Consider the following 4,084-nt stretch of genomic DNA (forward strand, 5'->3'; position numbering starts at 1 on the left):
ATCGAGCCAAAGTCAAACCATTTTGCGGCAAATGAACTCGATTCAATTTTATTTAAACGGTGATTCGGTATATTCAGTTCCTTAAACCTGGCCTTCGACTCTGGGCAGAAAGAGTCGGAGATACCAGCGGATCGAATTTTTTAGAGTTTTCAGTGATGTGAAGGCGAAAATAAACCGAGGTTTAGCGGCTGATCGCAAGTCTAAATTGGCTTTTTAAACTGCTGCAAACTTAACATCTATCGACATTATTAACCATTCTGATCTTTCTTTCCGATCTAGGAAGCATCGGTTATCTGGAGACAGCTCGTTTCCATGGACCCTATTCATTGATATTATTGGGACGTTTACCACGGTCATCAAAATTGATGATGAGCTAAGCGATATGGAAAACTACAATATCTAAGGTCAGGTTTAGGCGGCGTGACCATCGAATGCAAATAACAAAAAGGCTTTGAATTTACTCATCAATCGATTTGATAATAAAGTACTTCATTTTCAGGCATACGTACAATAGGTGTCGAGAAGGGAACGGCCAAAGTTCTTCGGGAACTAAACGATTGCAAGAATCCGTATCTTCGAGCAATCCGTACCCTTGCCACTGCGCAACAGAATTTGGATGGATTGCTTATTCACATCGTAGCACGCAAGCTGGATCAGAGGATGCGATAAAAATGGAAAGAGGATTTGTCTATCACCGAGCTATCTACTTGCGATTTTATGGTTCCTAGATCAGTACCAGCACCAGTTAAAAACAGCTTTTTTTAAATCAAAAGATTTTGCGGTTATTTTTACAAAATTTTTAAAAATTGTTGAAGTTTTTCAAAGACAAAATCAAAGGTTTCCAAATACGTTTAAAATTATTGCCAAATATTTATCAGCTATTTTATAGCTATACTACGACAGATTGGATTCTGAGGAAGACCCATTTTCATCGCGTGCGATCAAATCGCCGCAGTTCCTGTGGTGACTGCCGTGATTCTGCTAATATGCCGTTTGCTGTTGGATAGCAGTACTCTTTTTAGGTTTTTGTAGAATTTTGGCCAACATTCCTTTGACCTCCTGTGGTCGCTCTTTCTTAACCATTCCTTGTTTTCTGTCTGTTTGAAATGGTCGTGGATCCTTGTCTGGATCGAGTTTAGGGAGATTGGTTCTTCTATATCACTACTTAGCCCTGCAGAGCCTGCTCGGGCAAGTTCGTCTATCTTTTCGTTCCCTGGGATCTCGTTGTGTCTTGGTACCCAGGTTACTTGTCCCTCATTGATCTTAGCAAGTCTGTTAAAGGCCTTCTTGCATAATGCCACTAGCCGTGAGTTTGTTTTCACGGCAGCTAGGGATTTTATAGCCGCTTGGTTATCAGAGTAGCTCCGTACTTTGATGTCTCTGAGCTCTCGCCATAAGAAGATCTCGGCTGCTTCCCAGGCTAGCAGCTCAGCATGAAAGACCGTAGCTGAGTCCGAGAGATTGAATGCCTTTTTAATCCCCCATTTCTCAGCGTTGATCCCAGTTCCTACGCCACAGCTCATTTTGGAGCCATTGGTGTAGAGGGACACTTCGTTCTCTACGGCCACCTTGTCCCTGCTCCAGTCTTCCCTTGTAGTCCGTTTTCTCGTTTGTCCATTCAACAATTGCTTGCCCTCAGTCCTTTACGAACAGTTCTATCGGCATTATATTTAGGATCGCATAAAGGGTAGCTGCAGGGCATGACCGCATTGCTCCTACGGCCCCCCACTCGCTGCTCGTTGTATCCGTGTCAGCGTCGATCTGTTGTATGCTCTATCCTATCCAGTAACTGTCATCAACAAAAAATCAACGTTTCATCAAAAGTCAAGGGGGTGCTGTTGATTTTTTATCGATGACAGGCCATACAAACTGTTGATTTGTTTAACATGGGCATGTCCTAGGCTGTCATCAATAAAAATCCATCAACAATAAATCGATGGTTCATCAGCAATTCATCAACAAATTCATCAACAATTCATAATCAATTCATCGATGTTTCAACGGCCGGGCCATGGTACTGCCACCGACTGCCGTCTAGACTACCGCCGTAACTGTATTGTGGGCAGAGCTTCGTAGTAGAAGTCGCAGTCGGCAGAGGGTCGATTCGGTAGAAGTCGCAGTCGGCAGAGCGTCGCCTCGCTAGAAATCGCAGTCGCGCGTTGATGACATGTTCATGACAGAGGCCTATTGATGACACGCGGTACTGCAGGGTAGTTAGTGCCAGCCATTATACTAGGGCCCCGTAAGGTAGTATTGGTTGTACTACTACTGTGTAGATCCATATAATAAGCCGGTAGGCTAAGAATTGTGTTTCCTCCTCCGCCATCGGTTTGCGCGTGTGGCCTTCTTACTTTTACCTACCACCTGGGCCTGGTAATTCGTTACAGAAGTAATTATTATCATTCTTAATAATGAGTCGTTTACATTGGTAAAAAAATTATTCACACCAAAACATCAACACATGCAGGAAACACTTATATTTGTTTTTAACTTTAATTTTTAGAAGGCGGTAGTATCACGGTGGGCTAAGAATTGTGTTTACTCTTCAGCCATCGGTTGCCGTGACACTCAGCTCTAATCTGTCTCTCGGTCTTATTTTATTTGCTTTATAAGGTGTATAGGATTTATAGCCTGATGACTTGTCCGCTGTAAGCTAGCCACGGCTGATAAAGTGGGTAAAATCGAGAAAAATCTTTCTCATTTACGTTGTTTCACGGGTAAGTAGCAAGGATAAGTTAGACGCATTGGATCAACAGGCGCTAGAGTTATTATTAGCTCAACACCAGGCCACTGGTAATTAACCTGAGCTGCGGACTCCAGGTTTCCTTTTGGACGAACAGCATCGCGTTTGGGGGGTGAATGGGACTTACAGGTGAAGAAGTCAACTGGAAACGCTTCACAGCGAAAGCGATGTACCGATTCTCAACGGTAGGGTAGATATCTGCTCGGTGATACGGAGGTGACAAATTTTAAAGATTTTATGCCTTTTTTTAAATACAGTCATTTATTATTTATGACAAATATTAAAAGTTTAAAAAAATAAAAAAACAAGAAAGGAAGATAACTTCGGCACGCCGAATTTTATATAGCCTTGCAGATAGAACTTCAATGACTAGGAATCCATACAATATAAAAAATATATATTAATGTTAAAAAACAATGAAGTAATACCTGCTTTCATTTCATTCACCTATTCATTCACATTCACAGATTTGTATTTTTGCTCCACATCTAACGATCGTTTGTATGGCACCAATGTGATATAGTCGTCCGATTTTCATAAAATTTGACACAAATTTTAAGACTGATAAAAAATGGCTATATCTCAAATTTAATGAAAATCTGCTGAAAACTGAAAACGTTATAATTTTTAATTAAATTCATTTTTTGATCGTTCCTACACTCATAAAAATGTTAACCCGAAATCGCCCTAAAAAGTACACTTGACGCCCGTAGATTTAGAAATTCGCCCTAAAAATGGATCCAAAGGCGAGTCGCGCTAAATTTAAGAAAAATTGGCCCTAAAATCGGGAAAGAAACTTCCTCAAATCTAAGGCGATTTTTCTTTTAAGGGCAAGCTTTCTTGAATTAAGAAAAAATGTAGTTGTTTTTAGGGCAAGTAACCAGTAATAAGGGAAATTTGCCATCCTTTTAGGGCTTTGACCGATAAAAATAGTCCAATTTTTCTAAATTTAAGGGCAAGCTGCCTTGAATTAAGAAAAGCTGGCCCGAGATATAAGAATATATTTTCTTCTTCTCGGGGTAAATTTTCTATTTTTAAAGGCTAGTCGCCTTGAAGACAAACACAATTTTTTTGTCGCTGTTTTTTAATTATATTTTTTTATATTTACATACATCTATATATATATAAATGCTCTGTTCGTGTCTACATCCTTCATAGACTTGAAAAGTTCTGAACCGTTTAAGGCCAAATTTTTACACAACTTGCGTTGAGGTTCCAGCTCGGTTATTGTCTACTTTTGATGTTGATAGCTTATCTGCGGTTGCAAATATATCAATTTTTTTAGCGTTTCCCCGTGCCCCTACTGCTGCGCCCTCTACAGGCAGCCAGCTGAATCAAAGA

General features: G+C 40.4%; 1 long non-coding RNA gene across 1 annotated transcript; it reads left to right on the forward strand.

The window, feature by feature from the left end:
- The first annotated feature begins 279 nt into the window (after positions 1-279).
- On the forward strand, positions 280-857 carry LOC147644735 (uncharacterized). The gene is made up of 2 exons (XR_015273548.1): positions 280-404; positions 500-857. It is a non-coding gene; the product is annotated as an uncharacterized LOC147644735 (long non-coding RNA).
- Positions 858-4,084: the final 3,227 nt, after the last annotated feature.

This window comes from Drosophila serrata, unplaced genomic scaffold, assembly GCF_035046125.1.
Source record: "Drosophila serrata isolate PLE 108 unplaced genomic scaffold, ASM3504612v1 contig_109, whole genome shotgun sequence".
NCBI classification, from domain to species: domain Eukaryota; kingdom Metazoa; phylum Arthropoda; class Insecta; order Diptera; family Drosophilidae; genus Drosophila; species Drosophila serrata.